The sequence below is a fragment of the Protopterus annectens genome, chromosome 14.part0, assembly GCF_019279795.1.
Source record: "Protopterus annectens isolate FY-2018-M chromosome 14.part0, PAN1.0, whole genome shotgun sequence".
Taxonomy (NCBI): Eukaryota; Metazoa; Chordata; order Ceratodontiformes; family Protopteridae; genus Protopterus; species Protopterus annectens.
Genome location: NC_056748.1, coordinates 748,343,875 through 748,371,150, shown reverse-complemented (window position 1 = coordinate 748,371,150; position 27,276 = coordinate 748,343,875).

Below are 27,276 nucleotides of genomic sequence, written 5' to 3'. Positions count from 1 at the left end.
GGAAAAAAGACTGGCAACTCAATGACCCGATTGATATTAGACTCAAAACAGACTTTAAGCAAAAAGGAGGGGTTTGTTCTGAGAGATACTCTATCAGCATGGAAAATCATATAAGGAGGTCTGATAGATAATGCTTGAAATTCTGACACTCTGCGGGCAGAAGTAATGGCCACTAGAAAAATAGTTTTCCAGGAAAAAAATTTGAGATCACAAGATGATGCCGGATCGAAGGGGGGAAGAATTATTTGAGATAGCATAAAATTCAAATTCCAATGAGAATAAGGGGTTTTGACAGGAGGCATCATGTGAAAAACACCTTTGAGAAAAACTTTAGATAACTTATGGGCCATAATATTTAACCTATCCAATCCACGGTGGAAATATGGCAGCTAACTGAACCAAACTGTGGCAGCTGCTGCTCCTTCCTTAAAAATCATTGTCAAAAACTCTAAAATGGACGACAAAGGAGCTCGGAAAGGGTCAATTTTTTGTATGCTGGCCCAGATGGAGAACCTTTTCCACTTACTGCGATATAGTTTTCTGGTGGATGGCTTATGAGAAGACAACAGAATTTGTCGTGTCATCTGAGAGGGAATGAAGCCTGGTTATTCAATACTTCTTCTTTCTTGGGGAGTGCACCCCTTTACAGGGTTATATATAAATGCAGCAAACAAGATCTGAGGTAATTCCAGCAGTGCATCATGGGATAAGGGGCTTGGTCTCAAGCTACTGCTAAACCTTGAGCTTTGCTAACGGCCGTGTTGGAACCGAGGATCGGCTCCGAACCCATCAGAGAGAATAAACGGCGAGATTTAACAACTTCACATGATGAGAGTTCTAGTTACAGATGTTTAATGTGCAACGCGACTTTGGAGACAATGCACATGATTCAGAGGGTCTATGACAACGGATCGAATAGGTAAGCTATCAAGCGGCTGTAACACCGAAAGTGCCGTTCATAGAAATCAGTTTTCTGAGATTACGGTACAGTGACAATTGGGAAATTTGCCCTTTCATCACTGTAGTGTGATAGTGCAATCTCAGAGTTGGTATATATATTTAGTGGGGGTGCAGCACCCCACAAAACAGATTTCTATGAAAGGCATTTTTGGTGTTACAGCCGTTCGATATTTTACCTATTCAATCCATTGTCACAGACCCAGATCAGAGCATATATCATAGGTTGGTACTAGGCTATCGGCCCTAGGGCCTATACAAGCCTAGCCATAACAATTCCCTGGCTATTTCAGAATCATTAAAACATTTTTTGCAGTCAACTCTTTCTGTTGAGAACCATGAAGAATTGGGTTCATCATCCATTATTCCCTGCCCTGGGGTAAGGTGTTTTTTGTAGGTCATTAATATCTAAAATAGTTCCAAAATACTTCTTGAACAAGAAGGGATCAGGTCTGATTTGTAATAACCGAGTGGAATACCCTAATTTTGGAAATTATTGTTTTTCAAATTACTAAACAAAGGCTCCAAAGGGGGTCAGCTTGAATGCGGCAATCTATCACTAGCTTTAACAAAACCATTAATATCTGAAGGTAGATGTTCTACAGACAACACATTACTAGAGAAGTTAACTTGTTTACCTTCTGTAATGACTTCATTAATACTACAATTCAGACTCTATTAATTCTGGTGAAATCCTTAAGAGCTCTTCAGCTGGCTTCACATACGTCAAGATTATGTGGCAGATAGTTGAAGGAATAAAAAGCAAAATGTAATGAATCTCAAAAAATCTAGTTAAACATGTCTGTATATCTGAGAGTTGTTGAATTTCGTTATTAATACGTATACCCTCACATTCTGGCGTCTATTTTTTTCTTCAGTTTCTTAAGTTACATCATTTTTAATGTCAATTTTTCTTCTAGAGGAAGTCCCAAATCTGTTTTATAACTGTAGCATCCTTACCATGTCTTTTATCGTTATTCAGTAAAAGCCCATCCAAAATGTTCAATACATTTTTGGTAATTAAAGGCTTAAATTATTCAAGTAATGTGTCCAAGTCCAAATGTAAATCACTGTATTCCTCACTTATTGGTCATTGTCCTTCCTACAGTTTTGTTCTAAAAACTTCTGATGCCAGAAGAATGCTTCTAAAGTTCCCGGGTGCAGCTGTCTTTTGATCTTGTGCACCCCCCCCCTTATCACCAAGCCAAAAAAAAAAAAAAGGCCCATGTTCATTTCTTGATTTAGTACTCCTAATTTAATGAGCAAGGCAGCCAGGTCTGTTGCTCACAATCCGCACTCTGAGATGCAAAAACAAAAAAGCTCTGATCCCCAATGCAGCACTCCCAATGTAAAGAACAAGCCAAGTCTTTTCTTGAGCAAAGAAAAAAAATTCTTATTAAACATTACCAAACTGCTTTCTACATTTGTATGTTGGTGAAGCGGGGCATCTTCAGGAGAATTAACACCATACAGCCTAGAAGAAGGGTAATTCTTTGTAAAAGTGTCAGCCACTTGACTTTGTAGAGGATGATATAGTGGTGTTTTCTCCAGATCAAGAGAGTTATGAATGTGCACATGGTGCTGGAGATGGATTGAAGTAGTGACAGTTTCTTTTCGGATCTGTTGACACTTAGTAAAAGAGTGCATTCCAGTTGCAGGGTAAGACACCTTTGTCAATAACAGTACTAGCTTAGGGTACAGGAAATGTGATATTTTTCTGGACAAGATTAGGAGTTTGGTTGCATTTGATTTGGGGACTTGTACACAATCTTGTAAGTTCAAAGATGGGTCAAGTAAAATCCAAATCTGAGGTAAAAGTAGTCTTCCAAGCTAAAAACAACCACATAACATTTTTCGGCTATGTCTGAAACCTCAAAGGTAATATACACAACTGTGCCAAATGAACTTGTTAGTGGACACAACTATACCCAGCCAGAGGATACAGCAAATCTACCAGCCAATAAATTCAGCTCAAAGCTTTACCCCACTTTCTCCCCAATATCTTCAGTCATAGTTCCTCCAAGCTATCACTAGGAAACATGTCCTCAATGCACTCTCCAGGCCAAAAAACACAGCAACAATAGGACCTGATAATATTCCAGGATGCCTCCTTAATAGCATGAAACATGACCCATCAGGGCCACTAGAAGGACTATTCTATCATAGCTTCTCAATAGGTTTTATGCCAAGCAAATATGGTCATCCCTCTGCACAAGGGCAGGCAGTCCATGGACCCGGGAAGCTACCAACCCATAAGCCTGAACAGTCTCACAAGTAAGGCCATGGAAATAATGACCATGGACAAGATGACACTGGAAACCTTCAGACATTGAATCCAACCCAGTTTGGTTTTACCAAAGGCAGGTCATTCCTAAGCAATCTGATGAACTTCTTCAAGATGGTCACCAAAGCAGTTGATGAGGGTACATCAGTACATACTGCCTAACTCAACCTGACCAAAGCATTTGACACAGTACCAAACTCAGGCAACGTAGCCAAGCTCATGACGTTAGGTACAAACCCCAACCTCACCCACTGGATAGGCAGCTGGTTCACAGCTATGATACAAGAAGTAAGGATAGGTGAATAGAATTCCACAAAAAGGCCAGCCACTAGCAGAGTCCTCCAGGGCTCAGCAGTGGAGCAGCTCCTTTTTCTAATCTACTTCTCTGAAGTCAAGGTCACCGTCAAAGGCCTCTGGCTGACCAAGTTCTCAGATAACTGCAAAATAGGAGCAGTCATACAATCTCCTAAAGAAATAACTAATAAGTGGTGCCAGATAACTGTCAAACTCAATCCCAAAAAATGCATAACAGTATATTTTGGAAGACAATCACCCCTGGAAATTACTGTATTTATAGTACACTCTAAAGAAATGACCCTGAGATCAGGGATTTTGGGAACACATGTAGAGAGTAACTTGGCCTTTAACCATCATGTGTCTACTGTAGTAAGGGCATCATTTTACGTTGCATAACTTATAAGCAAGGGTATGGTATCAGAGTCCAAAGATGTCATGATTCCATTGTACTTGGCCTTCATTAGAACAACTATTGAATACGATGCTCCCTTCTGTATATACCTCATCAGGTATATGCAAAAACTGGAGTATCCAACAGAGGTTCTTCATAAAAACAAAAGAATACATGGTGTAGGCAATGTCCTACACAGACAGTCTCAAAGCCTTATTGTTATATTTTTTGTCTCCTGCATACTGCTGAGAGGTGATCCATACCTGGCCGTCAAAGTATCCTCTGATCCAACCCATATAGGTTCATAGGTAGGTACTAGGCTATCTGCCCAAAGGCATTTATAAGCCTAGCCAGAATGTATTGGCTTTCGCCACCCCCTTAGATTAGTTTCCTGTGCCTCTGTCCAGTCTATCCTCTAGAGAGTGAAATTCCTCAAAGTGTAAAGAAATGTTGCATTTAGGGTATAGTTGTTCTTTAATGTAATAGATGTTGGAATTATGTGGGTGGCACAGGGCACAAGAGGTTCATTGGTTTGTTTCTCAGCTGGGGAGCCTTTTGTGCGAAGTCTGCATATCCTTCCTGTATTCGCATAGGTTTCTTCCCACATTCCAAAGCCATGCAGTAGGTGGATTGGACACTCAAAATTGGCAACAGATGTGAGTGTGTGTGCAGTGTAGATGAACTACTATGGCAGGGCTAGCCACCCGGCAGTATAAACCTTGACTCTAACTGATTGTCACTGTTGAAATTAAACCATGACCCAATCTGTGGAAAAATGGGAAAAAGGGGTTGTGGATGGATGGTGCTGGATTAAACTAATAACATGATTCAAAGTATTTATCAAGATTATTAGTTGGATACACCAACCTCTGAAGGGCTCTGCCCCAATGACTCCTCTATCTGCACGCTATTTTCCAATTTGTTCCACATGGTTGAAAGCTGGGCTAAGTGACAGCACTATGTCTCAGTCATTCATTCATTCATTTATTCTTGTCTGGGAAGTCCTAACAGTCCATCTGTTTTCCTGAAGAAAGAATCGGGTTGCACAAAGCAGGCCAACCTGCAGATATTGTGGATTGGCCTTTACTTCCACTAGGCTGTTAACTAACTCATGAAAGCTGTCCTACCTCCCCAGCTCAGCAGTGTACATGTGCCACTAGTCACTTGAATTTACCTGGCCTCTATCACAGGTGATCACCTACCCTCTGCTAGCTGTTATCAATGCAGTGGGCCAAGCCATATTCTTCCCCTTAGTATGGATAAGCCAGAATCAGCTGCTTAAGCCATCCTCCCCAACCTGATTTCTGAGGCATCTGTGCCACTAATCGAACAGGGGTCACAGGGTTGTTTTAGTCATGGCTTCATCCCTCTGTTCCATGGGGTCAGGTGTGGATAGAATTTTATTTTTTAATAACTAAAATGAAACCTTTTAGACTAGTGGGGTGCCAGAAGAAGGACGGCAGTCTGTTTTGATTTTAAGACAAAGGTGACAGATTGGATTAATTATATAAACAAGACATTGGGAATTAAGGGACAGTTGCTAACTCAGAGAGCAAAAGTGGGGTAAATTCAGCACAATTTTAGTTCAGTATGTCATACAGTAGGAAAAAGATCAAATTTTATGGGAATTGTGGTAGACAGGAAAGTGCCATATTGAACAGCGACACCCTTACAGACCATGATGTCTTTGTTTACCTAGGTACTCAAGGACTGTACAAGATCAAATATTAAGCATAGACTATTGTTTTCAATAGTTCTGAAAGTATTTTCCCCAGATGCCATGCAGCACTCCATTTTCTTTACTTTGTAATCCAGTCTGAAAGCAGAGTAAGGAAACCATGATAAACTCTGGAGAAAAGAAACCATGATAAACAATTACAGAACTGTTTCTCCGCCCTCTAATACATCATCAGTAGGTGGGGCTGGACGACAAGAAATTAGGTAGTTCAACAGTTTCTCGGAGTACGATAAACAGAAAAACACCTGTTTATTAACCTTAGTAAATATAGGTCCACTCAAACAAAAGCTACACATTGTGGAATATAAGCCCCCCACACACACACACTTTATAAGTAGACAACATAAATAACAAAAAGAAATGGTAAAGACGACAAATTCTTAAGCAAAGAAGCTGTGGTACACCAAGAGATATACTTTAAACATTTATTGCCGTTTTCATAACAATTAGTTTTTCCTCATATAAAAATACAGACTATTCATTTCTAGAACGAGAAGCAATTACACTCAAGACTGGTATTATGTAGTGAAAAATCATCCACAAACATAAACCACGGGAAAACAAAACTGATTTAATACATTTTATTAGATAATTTTAAAGTTACTCCACCTTTCATACTAACAAGAATCAAGTCACCGAAGTTAGAAACAGTGCTTTAAACAAGCCGCTATTTTAAATAAGAATGAAAAAGGTAAAGTGACTGCCCAGAATAACAACATTAACAATTTGGAGTTAAAAAAGTATAGGGACAAAGAATATACAAGTTATTGAAACATTAAGAATCAAATTACCAACATTTACTCAAGTTAAAAAGCCACAGAAAAATGTAAATGTAAAAAAAACTCCATTCTATTTGCAAACATATTCTTAATAGTGCTTCATATTCACCCCCCCCCCAAAAAAGGGGGATCGTTTCCATAGTGAATTGCTCTTAGTTAACTCCTTAACTACATTTGTATACTACCTCTGCACTTGCTATACCATTGCAGCATAAAGTACTACACTATATCCTACTTCATGCAATATCCAAACATTTACAGGGCAAGATTCTAACCGTCCCTTTAATGTAGATGGCTTAATTTTCAAGTATCTGATTAAACGGTCAACTAAATACAAATAAAGTCGTGGACTATAACACTTAAAAGGAACCATAAAAGCGAGTCTGAATTTTATTTTGTTTTAAAACACTCCCATTGTAAGTTGTTATATGGACCTGTTGCCCATCTGCAAAACAAATGTCATTATAGATACCTGATCTAGAGACCTAAACCTTGTCTGCAACACAAATAAGACATGTTGGAGGGACAATAACATGTCTTAGAGACTTCTGTGTGATAGGCTTCTAATCCATGTTAAGCAATGTCCCCCAATGCACTTTTTCAAGTGTAACCTGAATCAGAGGCTGGGGAATCATACATTTACCCTGCTCTGTCACCTATGTCCCCATTAGAAAGAGGAAGTTTGTAAATACTAGATCACCCATACCCAAACTATACTCTCAATAAAATGAGGGGTAAAAAAACCTGTCAAATATATGTGGGAAGCATGGCTAGGCTTAAGAAGGTCCTTGTGGGTCATTAGCCTAGCAATGATCAATGAACTTATGAATCCAAACTCCAAGATGGCTGTAGACTTGGACATTTCCTTGCTGTTCTTTACTGCTGAGTATGACATACTGGTTGGAGTTATATATATTAAGTCATTGAGGGAGGGGGGGGGGTCCTAACAGGCTTTGGCCATCATGAAGTAAAAAAGTCTTCCTCTTTAGGGAAGAATAAACTTGAGACTCTAAAGTTACAACAATCAGCACAGCTTATACTGCACAGATCTTGGATAGTTCTTAAATGGTCAGCATCTTCTGTGGACACATTCATGAACAGGCACTAAAAGGCACACCTACTTTCATGTGCCTATCCCACGGCATCGGTTATGCCGCATTACATTTCATAGACCTGGCTATTATTCTTCTGGTCTTATTTAGGTGTACCTACTGCTGCACCTGGGCCAGTACCTCAGCTGAGAACACCATGCACAGTGTAAGCTACTTAATATACCCCCTGCCATCTTTCTCATCGCTCAGACTGGCACCCTAAGTCCTGAGCAGCAAGCCAGACTTCAGTCATCTTCATAGACAGAAATTCCTCTCCTCTACTATCATACCAGTCCCCACTTCTGTTATTTTATACTACTGGGAAATTATGTAAGCATGATTATTTTTACCACTTTTTACATCAAAAATGCAAGACTAATTAACTGGTACAAGGAACTTCTGTGTAAATCCTGGCACAATAATAAAAAGGTTTAGCAGAGTGAATTTTATCTAGAGTTTGCCAGAACTATTTTCTATATTTATCCTTGTCTTTAAGAAGTGTTCTCTTCTGAGAAGTTAATACCTAAAAAAAACAAAGGTTTTGATCCACTCAATGTAATTTTCATCCGATTTTCAAAACGCATATTACTGTACTTAGCAAGGTGCCCCTAAACACTTTTACTACCGACTAGATTTATCAGCTCAGAAATACTATCCCTAATACCCTAATAAAAAGTCTTCTAAGAAAGCTTCATCAACATGAACTTCTCCAAATGGGAAATGAACAACCTACACTTTTGAGATGTGGTTCTCTCAGGTGATAAAAAAGGGCACGACCTTACCACCCCACCCCTGCACGGGTATCTGCATGAAATTAAGTCTCCCACAGAAAGCAAAAGTTAAAAAAAAAATATCTATCAAAAATGGTTTCACTTCTAAATCTCGAAGCTCATATTACCGAGTCTTAATATCTCGAGACGAAAATTATGAAACAGCGGAATCCCGAATGCTGGATTTCACACATGGTAAGTAAACACTTGGCCAACTTACACCAAAATTTATGCCGAGGTAAGTAAAACTCCCCAACTAAATATACCAACTCTGGGATCACACTGCAGTGGAGAACAGGGCGTGTTGGCCTCGGTGTGGGTTCCAGTTGGCCAAGTATTTACTTACTATGTGTGAAATCTGCCTTTCGGGATTTCAATGCTTCATTATTTTTGTCTCAAAATTTTAAGACTTGGTAATATGGGCTTCAAGATTTAGAAGTGAAACCCTATAAATATATATAGGAACATAAAGATTGATTGGTTTTCCCATTGATGATTTGTGCTGCCAATCGATGCCAACATATTGTTTAAAAAAATAAACATCAATCAACAAAGGATTGAAAATAAATAAATGTTTTTCAGGGGGTAAGTCCCCCTGCACCCCAATACACCATCCTAATTATGCATTCCAACTCCAGAATCGCACTACTCTTGGGAAAGGGTGCATTTTCCAATCCCCACTATACCACAATTTCTGACATAAAAAGCAGACACTGTTTGAACAGCTGCTTTCGAATCAGCAGCACAATTTACATCCCCAGCAGAAGAAATATTCCTCAAAGATAATATATGAACCCATATATCTATAGATAAATATTTTTTTCAATGAAAATCCAGCAGTCTAGTCTAGTAATAGTCATTTTAACTAGATTAGCTTTAGTGCATTGCTATATATTATTTTTACAAGTCAAAGGTAGAAGAGAGATGGAAAAACTGAATTTTTCTAAATTCACAAATTTCTAAAAATGTCCATCCATTTTCATTGAATTTGGTACATTTATTGTTGTTCTGAACCTTCCATGCGTGACAACATCACAAGATAGCTTCATGCATTATCTCAGTGCAGATCTAACTATATTTTACACAAAATTGTATTCACAAACCTAAATATATATGTACCACTGCACGTAGCATTTCTTTAGGTTGAAAGAGAAAACATTTTAAGGATGTTTAAGGGGGTTGGTTTCTCAAACCAAACTACCCATCTTTGTAAAACTATTTAATCTTATTGATATATGGAAGCATAAGATCAGCATTATGTCTCTAACAAAATCAACAGTTCTTTCCTGTTAGTTATGTATGACACAGATGATCATAACTGTATCTCCCTCCTCCAGTCTTCTAACATGTTGACTCTATATTGTTCAAATTCCTGTCCCACAAGACAGAGCCATACTTGCACATAACTCATACAGAACATTCGACACCTAGTCATATACACTGTAATGTCACATCCCCTCTTATTTTTAACTCGAAGATAACTTGAAATTATGAATGAATATGGCAGAGTACTAGAGAAGTAGATTATGTTCCTTTTATGACCAAATGCCACAGCTCTTTCTTGAAAGATGGGACTTTATTTTAATTAACATTTTTTTGTGGGCTAGTACACTGATCACAACTGACCATTTGCAGGTAGTGTCCAGCTAAAATAATTCTAAGAGGAAAAAAAAAAAAAGAGAGAGGAACAGAGAGGCGGTAAGATGCACATATCAAAAACAGAATAAAAAATAATATATAACAAACTGTACAGTAGACATTGAAAGATGTAGCAACAATTATGAGATAAATGTACATTTTACATTTTTACACTTCAAGTGTACATCATGATGGATATACTGCGGGGGTAATAACAGTCATGGCAGGAGAAGCTGGAGTTAAGAGGTGTTAGTAGTTGAAACATAATAGGGCTAGAGGGAGAGAGGCCCTTAGGTGATGTCACCTGCACTGAGGCAAGCAGAGTTTGGTTTGCTGTGGAGGAATCTTTTAATTTCAACTCTACAAATGGGGAATGGAGATCCCTTATTTTTTGAGAGATGACTGTTAAACTAAGCAAGTGACAACAGGGTTAGTTACCTTGATCCAGACAACCCCCACCAAGCAGTTACAGGTTGTGATTAAAGAGTATGACAATGTGATGTATTTCACCTTTGTTCGAAACAATTGTCACAAATTAAAATATGCTTCACATAATCACATTAGTCCTACAAAGCCAAAATAATATGCAAACAGCAGTAGGCAGCTAGAAGTTTTCTTACATAGAAGACAGCTACAGGAATTTTTACTGTTCCGTCTAGGCATATCAGGTATCAAGTTAAGTAGTCTATCTTTCTTCTCACAAAAGCTTACTAGCCCTTCAAAGCCAGATGGTGACTGTTTAAACTGAGCAAAGACAAGAAGGTCAGTTACATTCATCCAGCCAACCCCAACGACCCCCCACCACCCAGCAGTTATAGCCACAATGTCTGGTGGCTATGTAATATTATTTCACCTCCACTCACCACACAAACAAGTTGCCACACATTAAAGTATTCCATTTCAAGCTGATACACACAAATCACAAGGCGAGAAAAAACATTGCCCAAAATATGTGGTTGATCACTGTCAGCATTATTTAAAAAAAACAAAAAAAAAACAAAACAACACTTCTCACCACTTCATTTCCATGACCACTGCCAGCAGCATTATTCACCACACTTTCCCTCTCCTTTCTGTCCTGCCAGAATTGTGCAGCGTGTCCCCGATTTTAATCCCTTCTTAAAAACTCCTTGAGGCTGCTTCATACCTATAGTTGTATGTTGCGAAATCTGTATTCCTGTGACCTTGTAACATTTAAGCTGATGTATTTAAGCTGATGTAATGACAGGATTTGAATGGCAAGTGAATTCAAGCCCTGCCCTATGGAGTGACCAATGTTCCATGTGCACATTTTGTTTTAAATAGAAATGCCTTATGCATTTATTTACTTCTTACAGAAACAAAACATTGCTCTAAAACTAAATAAATAGAGGAAAAGCACCCCTAAAAGCACAATGCCCTAGACCAGTCCTGGATGTGCAGTATAAAGCCCGGATTATGGCTCTGGTGACCCAAGACTGATTACCAGTTCTGGCATCTGGATGATTTGAGTCCTCCTTCCATTGGGCCGGAGTATGCTGGTGATGGCACATCTCTTGTTGACCCATATTGGAAGTCAGGGTCCAGATAGATTTTAAGGTGGGCATGTGAGGTGCTCAAACAGCCATGGCTGCCCTATAGCCAGGGCAGGCATATCCTAATAGGTCGGGTCTCATTGTCCACCCAGCCTAAAATGCAGCAACATCAGCACACTACCGATAGGAACAGAAAAAAAAAAAAAGACATGGAACAGTGCTTAACACAGACGATACTGCCAGGTTTGGCTTTGCTCTCTGCCTCCTTCACCAACCACTAATGATGGCCTAACCCAAGTCATAATACAATTGGTGCCACGGATTTCATAGTCCTTCTCCCCTCCTGTCAGGCAGAACTGGGAGGAGACTGGAGCTATGAGAGCGATTAGAGTAAATGAGAGTTAAGTCGTAGAATAAGAGGAACCAAAAGATATTTATAGGTTAAACAAGAATAGCACATGATAGATGATAGCAGGACATGAAGGTCAGATACTACTACAATGATAACTGCAGAGTAGTATACTTATCCAGAAGCATTTCTTCCTTTTCTCTCCTTCTACTAAATTCATTTCTAAATATATTTAATAGCTTTTTTAAATGATGAGGCTATTATTTAATGATACTCTATTTAAAAATTAAGCAGTCACAACTGTCCCAAATTGTAGATTCAAAAAGCACAGACACAGAATTAGCACTTTCATTCACTTTAATACACGTGAACTTCCTCAGAAACAATGAAACCACCCCAAAGAACAATTGAAACAGTAAAAAAAGTATATCACATGATCAGTGATGTTATTCATTCAATTTGTTTTGACTGTTTTTAAATACAAAATGGAAAACATGAAACACTTTTTCACAATTATACATAAAAAAGATGTTAAAAAAAAATCAACTTTTATAATTGTTACCAATATAGTTACTTGTATTGTAAAAAATATTTGATGTTAATATAATCGTTTAAACCTGGTGCATGATCTGCACCCAAATTTGCCATAAAGACTCTTTACACTCTAATAGTGTTTTGTAATCCCCTGTATACAAATCTTAACCAACGCTATCTATGACAAAAAAGGTGAACTTTTTAAAATCACCACATATATTTGAATGTCTTGCCAGGGCATTAGTCTGTTCTCTTTTCTTTATTGCGAACACATGTTCGTAAATTCTCCTCTTGAGACACCTGATGGTATTCCCAACATAATAATTGGAGCATGATTCACACTGTGCAACATACACTACCCATCTCACCTGTAACAGTTGATTTTAATTATAAAAGCTGATTCTTTAACATCATTTTTATGTATAATTGTGAAAAAAGTGTTTTATGTTTTTCATTTTGTATTTAAAAACAGTCCAAACAAATTGAATGAATGACATTACTGATCATGTGATATATATTTTTTAGTATTTTAATTGTTTTTGGGATGGTTTCATTGTTTCTGAGGAAGTTCACGTGTATTAAAGTGAATAAAAGTGCTAATTCTGTGTCTGTACTTTTGGAATCTACAATTTGGGGCAGTTGTGACTGTTTAATCTCTTCAGTGGTTTGCTGCTACCAAGTTTTCAGTTTGTGTTTTCATGTCTGTTTAAAAATTGTATATTTGTCGAGTCCTTGCATACCTCTGTTTACTATGTTATTCAAGTAATGTATTTTTTTTTCTTTTTTTGAGATTTGTTTCCCCTTAAAAAGTTTTATAGTTCATTAAACGATGCTCTTACTCTGTTTAAAAGTTGTATATTTGTTGATTGCATGTACACCTCTGCTTACAATGTTCTTTACGTAATGTTGCAATTTTTCATGAACTTTTCTCCCTGGGCCTCTACTAAATAATGGTAGCTTTCTACCCAGTTGGACTATCCTGGTAAACAAATACAATAAATAAACAAGCAAGCAATTAGTATTCTGGCACCCTGGATCTCTAAAATATTGGCAGACTGACACTTGTTGAGGTGTTTGGTCTTAAAGATAAATTACCAGCATTATGAAATAAAACAAAGCTGGCATTTCAAGAAAAAAGGCCAACTTAATTTTCACCAGCATCTAAACAAAAAAAAAAAAACACATCTTCATAAAACCAGGCTACTAACTTACTAAACTGGGCATTAATCCTACGTCACTCGATGGGTTGCCAACTGGCTTACTGACAGAACCCACACTGTAAAAGTAGCCAACTCCAAATCCAGCTCCAGACAAGTGACAAGTGGAGTACCTCAGGGTTCAGTCCTGGGACCGTTCTCGTTTGGCATCTACTTCTCTGAAGTACAGGCCAACACTAAAGGACTCAGGCTAACAAAGTTCACAAATGACTGCAAACTGGGAGCCATTACTGAATCCCCAAATGATGTGGATATTCTACAAAAAGGGCCTTACAGAAACAGATGCTTGGTGCCACTGCCATGGGCTCATGCTCAATGCCAAGAAATGTATAGTTATCCCCTTTGAGAAAAACAAGTACCCGTGAATCATCACATAGGTGGCAGTACAATAAACAACAAAAAAGTGTGATAAGAGACTTAGGGACACAGGTAGACAGTGGTCTCACCTTAGATAACCATATTGGCAAAACAGTTAGGAAATCCTTCTATGTGGCACACATCACTAAGGGGTTTTCATCCAGAAAAAAGGAGGTCATTGTCCCACTGTATTCATCCCTCATTAGACCAATTATAGAATACAACGCCCCATTTGGTATGTACCTCTCAAGGCATATGCAACAACTGGAAAGGCCACAGAAATACCTCACTAAAAGAATCACTGGCCTAAAGCAGATGCCCTCTGCTGACAGTCTAAAAAAACTCCAGCTATACTCTGCATATCGTCTACTCAGAGGCAATCTCTGCTTAACATACAAGGGCATGTCAAACCCAGAGCTGTTGGACATGCTACACTTAAAGAAATCCCAATCCCTCAGAGCCACAAGCTCCAGGGATCTAAACCTTGTCATCACAATGAACAAAACATGCTGGAGGGATAGGTTCCTGACCCAGAGACTCTCCAGACTCTGGAATAGACTGCCCATACACGTCAAGCAGAGCGCCTCTTTGGCCCTCTTCAAAAAGGAACCTTGATGATTGGATGGGAGATAGGAAATTCACCCTGGGGATCACATCACTTGCCCTGCTAGACAGGGGCCCAGGGAAGTAAATATTGTGGGAAGAAATAGCCAGGGAATTGTTATGGCTAGGCTTGATAGCCTAGTACCAACCTATGAACCACTGTCCTGTGATCTAGGAAGCGTAAAGAAATTTATGAATAATGGAGATGAAGAACATAACAAGTGTAGAAGAAATGAAGAGCCAGTTAGCTTTAGGGAGGTTTAGATTCCAAACCACATCTTCTTCTCTTTTGGCTGTTCCCGTTAGGGGTTGCCAGAGCGGATCATCTGTTTCCATTTCTTCCTGTCCTCTGCATCTTTCTCTGTCACACCAACCACCTATATGTCCTCTTTCACCACATCCATAAACCTTATCTTAGGCCTTCCTCTTTTCCTCTTACCTGGCAGCTCCATCCTTAGCATCCTTTTCTCAATATACTCAGCATCTCTCCTCAGCATATGTCCAAAACAAAGTAATCTCACCTCTATGACTTTGTCTCCAAACCGTCCAACCTGAACTGACCCTCTAATATACTGATTCTTAATCCTGTCCATCCTTGTCACACCCAGTGCAAATCTTAACATCTTTAACTCTGACACTTCCAGCTCTGATCCTGCCTTTTTGTCAATGCCACCGTCTCCAACCCATACAACATAGCTGGTCTCACTACCATCTTGCAGACCTTCCCTTTCACTTACTGGTAACCGTTTATCACAAATCACTCCTGGCACTCTTCTCCACCCATTGCACCCTGCCTGTACTCTCTCCACCTCTCTTCCATACTCGCCATTACTCTGAACTGTTGATCCCAAGTACTTAAACTCATTCACCTTCGCCAACTCTACTCCCTGCATCCTCACCATTCCTCTGTCCTCCCTTTCAGTCACACATATATTCTGTCTTAGTCCTGCTAACCTTCATTCCTCTCTTCTCTACAGCACATCTCCACCTCTCCAGGGTCTCCTCAACCTGGTCCCTACTCTCACAACAGATCATAATGTCATCTTCTAACATCAAAGTCCATGGGGCCTCCTGTCTGATCTCATCTGTCTGTAGAAATAGAACCTGGAAACCAGTGGACGCCAACTCGAACGATGAAAAAATGCTCAAATTTATTACCCCAATTAAAAGGTTTTAAAATTCCTTAAAGTGCGTTAAATCACATACACTTTTCACCACACTAAACTCTGTGACTTCTTCAGAAGGCAAAAATACAAAAATACAAACAGTAGCTAGTAAAATAGGCAGTGTAAAGGTATATTAATTCGTATTGAAGATAAAATTTAATTTCATTACTTTAAGGTGTTTAAATCTAACCAACCCCTATTCTTTACATAAATAAAGTGGGTTTATTGTATAAAATGTTAGTATAAGTTTATCACGTACTTCACGGAATATTAATTATCATGGGGTTATATAAATTGTCTGCTAAATTATCTGTACAATTTCCTATTGTCAATGCTGCTAGACTCCTGTACCTTATCTCCATTAGCCAGAGTGACGCCCGGCTTTTTATAGGTTTTAGTGGGTTTAGATTCATAAACAGAATATACATTAATAAATTGACACCTAGTGAAATACTACCAAATTAAAATCAAATTAAAATTGTTTTTGTAAAGATGTGTTGTAATGAATATATTTTATGCATAAATTATTTTATTTTATTTTAAATTATTTTATTTTAAGTTCTATACAATAAATTACCTATGATTATATATAAATCAATTAATTCTAACTTAAATTAAGAAAGAATTTATAAGAAAATAAAAATTAGAAATTAGGAAATTTTCTTACAAATAACATCTTATTGTTTGTTATTAAAATTTAGTTTAATTTTGGTTGGGATCTACTATATGAGTAGATGACTATTTATCTAACCAAATTCTTGAGTCTCAAAATGCATTTTATAGAGGTCATTTCATTTATACCAGGAAATTGGTTGGCGTTTGTCCTTAGCTGCCATATAAGTTCTTTCTCCTCAAGTTTAAGAGGTTCATAGCCACTCCTGGGATCCTCGCTCATTTGGTCAATTACTTTGAATCTAAATTTGTGACCTTGATTTTCAAAACAGTGCCTGGCTAAAGCATTTTCCATCTTCCCTCTACTGATACTATAAACATGCTCATATATTCTCTCCTGTAATCTCCTGTCGGTTTTTCCTATATAGAAGGCTGCACATTCTACACATTTGGCTTTATAGACCACTTGTCTACTGCTACAATTAAATTTATTCTTAATCTTATATGTGTTATTCCTAATTGTAAAGTGACATCCCTCATTGATATGTTTACACATATTACACATGTTACATTTAGTCATGCCTGGATTAGTAGCAGGTTTTATACATCTAGTTTGTAAAATTTCTTTTAAATTCATTCCTCTCTTGTAAATAGTTTTAGGTTTGTTCGGTATTAAACTTCTAAAATTATTATCTAAAGTTAGTAACTCCCAATTTTTATTCAGAATATTTTTGATGTCAAGTGTGTCTAAAGTGAAGTTTAAAATTACGCTACAGGTGTAGTTAAATTGGTTGTTGTTTGGGTTTTCTAGCGGTTCTACCCGTCTTTCCATCTGATTGCCCCCCAGTAAGGGTATATATTTACCTTGCATTCTTTTTATCCTAACCTCAGTTAGAATTTCTTGGATAAATTCGTTAGGATACCCTCTTTGGAGGAAAAACTTGGTTAGGAGATTACATTCCTGGAAAAAATCGAAATCACTTGTTGTCATCCTGGCTGCTCTTACTAATTGTCCCTTAACTACAGATTTCTTCTGGTGGGCAGGATGACTACTTGTGAAATGGAGGAACATATTGGAATACGTTTCCTTCCTATGTATTCTAGAAGTATACCTTCTGTTTGTAAAGTCTTTTATCAAGTATACGTCCAGGTAGTCCATAGATTCCTTACTGTACTTATATGTAAATTTAAGGAAGTCAGTACTACTGTTGAAACATTCCATAAGTTGTTCTATTTCAATTGGTGTACCTTCGAACAGTAGGAATATGTCGTTGAGGAATCTTGTGTAAAATATAATCTGGTTCTCAACCAAAGTATTGTTAAACACAAAATTCCTCTCCCAAAAAGCCATAACTAAATTGGCGAGGCTTGCCCCACAAGGGGAGCCCATCGCCACTCCAATTTTCTGGTGGTAAATTTCTTTGTTGAACATAATGAAATTGTATGACAATACCATATCTAATAAGTCTCCAACGAGTTGAATTTCATTTGTGGGTGCTCCCAATGTTTTCAACATATGGGTTACCCATTCTATCCCCACTTCATGAGGGATACAGGAGTAAGGTCTTTCACATCCACTGTAATGAAGTAACAGTCAGGAGAAAAGGGTAGACCATCGATTGATCGGAGAAAAGACCAGGAATCTTTGGAGATTTGTTTTTCTATCTTAATATATTTCTGTAAGATCCTATCAATGACTTTTGAACATGTATAAGTTATACTATTCCTTCCATCAACCAGTGGTCTCATGGGGGGGGGTTCTGTAAGTCCTTATGTATCTTTGGTACACCAAACAGGACCGGTCTTCTCACTACTGGTTGATGGAGGAAATTATACATGTACTCTCTATACGCCCTTCGATGTAGAGTTCTTCGATCAAGCTTTTTACCATACGGTGTGCCATGTTCATTTCGTTAGTAGATGACTTTGAATAAGTATCACTATCCAATATTAATGACATTTTTTGGTTATAATCACTGTTGAACATGATAGTAAGTCCCCCTCCCTTATCAGGCTTCATAATTCTGATGGGTGCCTGCCTTAAATCAGTCAATAATTCCTTTTCCTCTCTAGTGATGTTGTATTTGTACCGGTGTTTAAATTCTTTCAAATTCCTCAAGTCCATTTCTGTTACTTTCTCAAAGAGGCTTAAAATAGGATGGAGGGGAGGATTATAGACACTGGAAACAAAATAGTCGGTCTTCTTGTTGAAGTCACTACCCATCAAAATTAGCAAGTTTAGTTTCCTGATAAACAGTTTTAGGTCTATTAGTGTGTCAGCCATATTAAAGGTGGATGATGGTACAAAGGTAAGGCCTTTACTTAGCAATTCTACTGTTTCGTTAGTGATTGCTAAACTGGTGTAGTTGTAAATCTTAAAGTCAGCTCTAGAGTTAGAGATAATCGTAAGGGTAGGGGTAGTTTCAAATATACTTGAATTACACGGGTAATTTGTTACCATTTCCTTCTCCTGTTCCTCGCTGACCTCTTGTTCTGAAATTGAGGTCTCGAGGCTGCTCCTTGAAAATTTTGATTTTCATGGTTACTAGATCCCATATTTATTTGGCCCCCTCGATGGCTAGAATTAATTTGGCCAGCACCTTTGCGTTGTTGTGCCAATCTCTCACTTCTCCTGATGTCGCTATTGGCATCTGGGGGTAGTTCATATTGTCTATCATCCTCAATTTCTGGTATATGTCCTACAGATGATATGGCTGACTCAGGTGTTGGATCACTGTTCTTATTTAAGGCACTTACTTGCTTAGTCAATTGGGGGTGGGGGTAAGCCTTACCCTCGCTGTAGTCTTTTAAATCACGCTTGATTTTCTTAGTTTTTGTTGCATTCATTTTACTTAAATGGTCGTCTATACTTAGGAAACATCTTTCGTATTCATATTGGTATCTCAAAAAAGCGGTATCGGATTTAATAGACTTGTCAAGGTCTTCTAGGTCTTTCAACAACTTGTCCACCATTTCTTGGTAATAAATACAAAACAAGTTGAGAAGTTCCAGTCCCTGCTTATCAAAAAGGGAAATAAGCGCATTGTGGAAGGAGGAGCCTTCGATTAGTAAAGCAGGAAATTGCCAGTGCCTTAAACCCTTAGGCACGATCTTTAATTTAATACATTCATGAAAGTAAGCAATCTCCAATTGTAGCTTACACACTTGAAACAGTTTTTCGTCAAACAGGTTGAGTTTTACATTAATATCATTGCTTACCTCCTGATCAGGGGGAAGGTTGTCATTTACAGATAATCCGGAAAAAGAAAATGTCCTTTGGACCCAAGTAGTAAGTGGCTCGATCACACGAGTGTTGCAACTGCGTTGTTCAACTCCAGTTACATCTTCCCTAAGCCGTTGTGTAAAATTGGGTCCTTTAGTCTGTAAATTAACGCCCAAATTAAAATGTGAACTTATAGTCCCTGGTGGTCTAGCAGTCCTCCCTTCAAGTATGGGGGAGGAATTTTGAGGCGCTTGCGTTACTTCATCCATTCATTCCGAATTATGTTCAACAAAGAAATTTACCACCAGAAAATTGGAGTGGCGATGGGCTCCCCTTGTGGGGCGAGCCTCGCCAATTTAGTTATGGCTTTTTGGGAGAGGAATTTTGTGTTTAACAATACTTTGGTTGAGAACCAGATTATATTTTACACAAGATTCCTCAACGACATATTGCTACTGTTCAAAGGTACACCAATTGAAATAGAACAACTTATGGAATGTTTCAACAGTAGTACTGACTTCCTTAAATTTACATATAAGTACAGTAAGGAATCTATGGACTACCTGGACGTATACTTGATAAAAGACTTTACAAACAGAAGGTATACTTCTAGAATACATAGGAAGGAAACGTATTCCAATATGTTCCTCCATTTCACAAGTAGTCATCCTGCCCACCAGAAGAAATCTGTAGTTAAGGGACAATTAGTAAGAGCAGCCAGGATGACAACAAGTGATTTCGATTTTTTCCAGGAATGTAATCTCCTAACCAAGTTTTTCCTCCAAAGAGGGTATCCTAACGAATTTATCCAAGAAATTCTAACTGAGGTTAGGATAAAAAGAATGCAAGGTAAATATATACCCTTACTGGGGGGCAATCAGATGGAAAGACGGGTAGAACCGCTAGAAAACCCAAACAACAACCAATTTAACTACACCTGTAGTGTCATTTTAAACTTCACTTTAGACGCACTTGACATCAAAAATATTCTGAATAAAAATTGGGAGTTACTAACTTTAGATAATAATTTTAGAAGTTTAATACCGAACAAACCTAAAATTATTTACAAGACAGGAATGAATTTAAAAGAAATTTTACAAACTAGATGTATAAAACCTGCTACTAATCCAGGCATGACTAAATGTAACATGTGTAATATGTGTAAACATATCAATGAGAGATGTCACTTTATAATTAGGAATAACACATATAAGATTAAGAATAAATTTAATTGTAGCAGTAGACAAGTGGTCTATAAAGCCAAATGTGTAGAATGTGCAGCCTTCTATATAGGAAAAACAGACAGGAGATTACAGGAGAGAATATATGAGCATGTTCATAGTATCAGTAGAGGGAAGATGGAAAATGCTTTAGCCAGGCACTGTTTTGAAAATCAAGGTCACAAATTTAGATTCAAAGTAATTGACCAAATGAGCGAGGATCCCAGGAGTGGCTATGAACCTCTTAAACTTGAGGAGAAAGAACTTATATGGCAGCTAAGGACAAACGCCAACCAATTTCCTGGTATAAATGAAATGACCTCTATAAAATGCATTTTGAGACTCAAGAATTTGGTTAGATAAATAGTCATCTACTCGTATAGTAGATCCCAACCAAAATTAAACTAAATTTTAATAACAAACAATAAGATGTTATTTGTAAGAAAATTTCCTAATTTCTAATTTTTATTTTCTTATAAATTCTTTCTTAATTTAAGTTAGAATTAATTGATTTATATATAATCATAGGTAATTTATTGTATAGAACTTAAAATAAAATAATTTAAAATAAAATAAAATAATTTATGCATAAAATATATTCATTACAACACATCTTTACAAAAAACACTTTTAATTTGATTTTAATTTGGTAGTATTTCACTAGGCGTCAATTTATTAATGTATATTCTGTTTATGAATCTAAACCCACTAAAACCTATAAAAAGCCGGGCGTCACTCTGGCTAATGGAGATAAGGTACAGGAGTCTAGCAGCATTGACAATAGGAAATTGTACAGATAATTTAACGGACAATTTATATAACCCCATGATAATTAATATTCCGTGAAGTACGTGATAAACTTATACTAACATTTTATACAATAAACCCACTTTATTTATGTAAGGAATAGGGGTTGGTTAGATTTAAACACCTTAAAGTAATGAAATTAAATTTTATCTTCAATACGAATTAATATACCTTTACACTGCCTATTTTACTATATCTTCGACTATTTTCAACTTGCCCAGACAGTGGTTTAGCAGATAACATTTGTTTGCAGAAAAAGATTTATACGAGGCGCTTGTGCACTAGCGTTATTTCTATTTACACACACTTTTTTACGTTTACTTACACTTTTTATATATACTTGTATTTAACATGTTGTTTATCTAGGATATTCTCTTTTAAAATGAAATGAAGAGAGTAATTGAATAATTACCTCTAATGATCTATAGTATTTAAAGAATTTTAAAAATGGCTACTGTTTGTATTTTTGTATTTTTGCCTTCTGAAGAAGTCACAGAGTTTAGTGTGGCGAAAAGTGTATGTGATTTAACGCACTTTAAGGAATTTTAAAACCTTTTAATTGGGGTAATAAATTTGAGCCTTTTTTCATCGTCCGAGTTGGCGTCCACTGGTTTCCAGGTTCTATTTCTACAGTTTGTGCTTTTGTGTGTTTCAAAATCTGTCAACCTGCCCATCACCACTGCAAATAAGAAAGGGCTCAGAGCTGATCCTTGATGTAATCCCGCCTCCACCTTAAACGCATCTGTCACTCCCACTGCAGACCTCATCACTGTCACACTACCCTCGTACATATCCTGTACCACTCTTACATAGTTCTCTACCACTACCGACTTCCTCATACAATACCACAACTCCTCTCTAGGCACCCTATCATATACTTTCTCCAAGTCCACAAAGACACAAACTCCTTCTGACCTTCTCTATATTTCTCCATCAACACACTCACAGCAAACATCTCATCTGTAGTGCTCTTTCCAGGGATGAAACCATACTGATCACTAATCACCTCCCTTCTTAACCTAGCTTCCACTACTCTTTCCCATAACTTCAAGCTGTGACTGATCAGTTTTATCCCTCTGTAGTTACTACAGCTCTGCACATCACCCTTATTCTTAAAAATAGGTACCAAAGCACTTTTCCTCCACTCCTCAAGCATCCTCTGACTTTCCAAGATTTCATTAAACGATCTGGTGCCATTTTTCCTAAGCACCTCCATGCTTCCACTGGTTTGTCACCTGGACCAACAGCAGATTCCAAACCACATAATGTCATAAACTGACAAACCTTAAAGAGATTCAGTGTTTCTCTCATTCTCAAAGAAGAAATGTAGCGCATAATCAAGACTAAAGACTGGTACCTGTTTATCAGTTGATTTTCTAGCTTTAGGATTAAATGCCTAGTTGTTCTACACAAAAGCATAAGTTGACCCAAAACCTTACTAGCAATGATATAACACAGTTAATTAGTTAGCATCATTGAAGCATTTGTGTTTATATTCCTAGATAAGGAAATCTTTCAAACTTCTCCTGAATGATGAAAGTTCTTTTAGGGTGGTAATGTCATTTTGTAAACTATTCCATGATGCCAGCAATAATTTGGGGCAAGATCTTTTGCATGTGGCTATAGCAATGTGGAGACTTTTTAGCTGATGGGTGCTAGACTTGTGACGAAAGTATGAAAAATGATGAACTGAAAGACCTTAAGACATTTAAGTGGGCTTTATATGTGAGAAATTTAGAAATGCTATAAGCCATCTTTAGTTGCTGAGAACCTCTATGCAGTTGATGTGATTGTGAAAAAAAAAGCAAATCATCAAGTAGTATCCCTAGATATTTTTCTTCTTTGATATGAAAGAGTCGGTCTGTGGCTCATAACTTATAAGCTGAAAAGTCTTTTATGTGAATAAAAAACAAGACTGTTATTTGCAGGTCTATATCATAACATTGAAGTGTCAAAACTTTGAATGTTAAATCGACCCCAAAACCACAAAAGCTGAAAATCTCGAAGACTGATAACAGCGATTTTTTTTCCCTGGGAAAAAAAAAATCGCTGTTCTAGTACAAAATGCGAAACACACGAACACTACAAACTATTTCTAATGTGAGGGGCTGTGTGCCCCACACCCCCCCCCCACTTAAATATACCAACTCCAAGATAGCACCACAGTGGAGGAAACAGGGAAGCTGCAGAAACGGCCCACTGAATTCTTTCCCTGGGAAATAATTTGATGTTCCACGCCTTCGATATTTTCAGTCTTCGATCTTTCAAGTTCGAGATTTTGGTATTCGAACTTTTCAGCGTTCAATGTTTAGATATACACCCTTATTTGCTAGTACTAAAACAAAGCTTACTATCAGTCAATTTAAAAACTGGGCAAAAAGTCCCCTGATTTAATGGCAGTTATCTGTACTTCTACCATTACTTTTTACATTACATATTAAATACATTAACCATTTCACTTGGCATCAGCAACCAGCTTCTCCACAAAGATGACATGGTGATTACTGCAGCCACAAATTTTCCTTCTTTGATGATTAATGCCTTTACCAACAGTGTAGCAAAATTGTTCCTCTCAGATAGGACTTAAAAGAGAATTGGCCAAAGACCAAAACATTGCTATCCAATATCCAGAAGTAACTGAATATTCAAAAGGTTATGAGGTGCTTCTGGCCCATTTAGCAGTCTACCATAAAATGTCAAAATGTATAAGTAAAGGGGCGTCTGCCAGGACAATCCATTAACTTTGACCTGTGATGTTCAGAGTGTGTGAAGTTGGGTCTCTCTTGTTGCACATCTGATAAAAAAACGCTTACAAAACATGCTAAGTGTGCTGCTGAGAAAGAAGTTATTCTCCTGCCCTTTGAATGTACCCTTCCAGTCACCCATTCTGCCTGCACATATGGACTAAAGAGTATATACCCTTCAAATCAAAATCTACAGATGTATAATAGGTACATACAGGAGGCAACATCATTGTCTTACTGTTGATTAAACAGGTTTGCTACCCATCTCCTTCAAGGTAACTTTTCCTTGGTACTCTACTTTAACATAATTAATCTGAAATACTCCAGCATTGTGAAAACCTGATCTAAATTACATGCAGCTCAAGAATTCTCGAGATGAACTGGATTTCTTAGCGGTCTCCTCTTGCAGGTCCACATTACTCCTTATGGTTCTCAACAAATGCCTTCTTTATCAGATATCTGCTAGTGGGGATCTCTCTTTCTAGTGATATTAGACTGCATAACGCTCTGTCTCCTCCCCTCAGCTCATATTTTCTTTTGTAAAAGGCAAAGTGCTGCTGTAGAAGGTTTGTTACGAATGGAATGCAATCTGTCATTATACAAAATATGTTGGTCCATGTTTAGTGGAACTCAGTACTATCCTGAGCAACTTTATGTATATGCATATTGACAGAATTATGAATGCATATTCTGTTTTAAGTTATTGTGCAGTTTCTTTATAGTTTATTGTAATTAGGTCACAAATAAAAAAACTGGTCCTATAAATCCAGTTAACCCACTCTTTTCCGAGCTCCAGTAAAACAATAAGAAAAAAAGGACAAAGTAGAGCTTATAAAATTCCTAGCATCTTCTTTTATGTACTGCACAGTTTTTTTGTTTTTTTTTAATTCCAGTCATATTCATTCTCAAATATTTTGTTTGTATGTTTACCTAATGGAGTGTTTTTTTTCAAACATTTAGCTCTTTTTCTGTGAGGAAATAGTACATTATTAGAGAACATTTTACTGGATGACTTTAACATCATATCATGCTTCTCACCCCTAAAAATCTTTTAAAAGGTGTTTGTTGCCACACATCTATCTCTCTCTTCTTTAAATTTCTCCAAGCCTTTTGGGTTTCTAATACCATGGCAGGAATGTATCCCATTCCTAAGTCAAAGTATGATTAAAGTTCATGAGATTAGTACCGTTTCAATCTTTGATTTTAGCCAAAACTGCTTTTTGCAGCACCTACAATGTGCCCAGAATTGACTTCTTCTGCAACTCATACAGAGTTACATGCATCAGTAACCTATCTAAAGACAACCTGAAACTATTTTTAAATGAGATACATTACTCCCACTACTACTACTGGAACTGTCTAGGTATCTTTCTTCCACATTTCCCTCATTTTTGCCTGCAAGTCCTAGTATATTATCACTTTATGTCTCTCTGTACGCAAGACACTGTAAATCGCTGGGTGTAGCGATTTCAGTGACCAATGCTACATTAGTCTTTTCATGGACTATTATATCCATTTTTCTTGCATATATTTTTTGAACTGTTGGTAATGGGTGATCCCATATGATATAAACTTCATAATTTTCTATAATGCTTTGTGGCTCATGTTTCCAAAGCTTTACAGCTACTTCAATATTAGAATGTCTGCACAAACAATCCCCAATGCAACAGTCTTGCCACATTATTATGCCTTTCAGTGTACAGACCCTCTGCCATTAGTGTATCACACCCAGCAATAAGATTTACAACAGTTTCCAATTCTGTTTTACAACACCTGCATTTGTCTGTTTCTCCAACATATTCAATAGGCTCTGTACAACAATGTGTACGTAGTCTGCTTTCCTAGACTGCCAATATTAACCTTTCGTCTTTTGACTTAATTTTACCTTTCTTTAACCATTCCTGCATTAGATCTAGAGCGACATGAAGTTGCTTGTGGAGTTTTCTTTACTTGCAGCTATATTTACACATTTTACAGATTTATTGCCTTTTCATCTGATCCTTGACATTATATTCTTTCATTTGTTTTTGGCACATTCAGTTCCTGCCTGATTTTTACCTACTTCTGGTTTTATTTCCATTCCTGCTCGACACTGATATGCTTCTGATAAACTACACAGCAAAGTCATCTTGGACTTGTTCTCCTCATGTTTTAAAACTCGCACTATGTTTAGATATTCTGACATCTACAGATATGTCTGCAGTCCTACGATTGCAGATCTATACATATAATCAATTTCAAGGAGGTCCATACCTCCTTCAGAACAGAGAATATATAATCTTGGTACACACACTGATGTTTATAAATCATCTGATAGGCATGAAGCACTTTTCTTGTTTTCCTTTCCAACTGATCCAATACCTTTTGGGGCCAGTCTATCACTTAAGTTAGAACAGGAAGAGCAAATTGGTTTATACCTTGGACTTTGTTCCTAGCTGTAACAGCCGTTTTCAGTATTAATTTTCACCTTCAAAAATATTCCTTACTAAGTTTTATTCACATTTGTTCGCGTTTTATTGTTGATCCCATTCATCAATTTCTAAATATTTACACATTCCCTCTTGCACAAGTTCTTTCGTATCACATTCCTGTCCCAGGCTGATATTTTCTTGGTGCTGCTTTAAAGGTTGGTTTTGCACATTTATCAAGACCAAAATGACATTCCCATTCATCAATTTCTAAATATTTACACATTCCCTCTTGCACAAGTTCTTTCGTATCACATTCCTGTCCCAGGCTGATATTTTCTTGGTGCTGCTTTAAAGGTTGGTTTTGCACATTTATCAAGACCAAAATGACATTCTTATATCATCTGAGAAAGTTTTGATCATTTGCAGTTGTGCTTTTAGTTCCTCATCTGATGAACTATACTGTTTTAAATCATACACAAAAAGAAGATGAGTATACTTTGTTGCTTTCTGGGAGCCAAACTGTAGCCATGACCTAATCTGCTAAGTAAACAACTTAATGGGTTAAGGGTAAGAA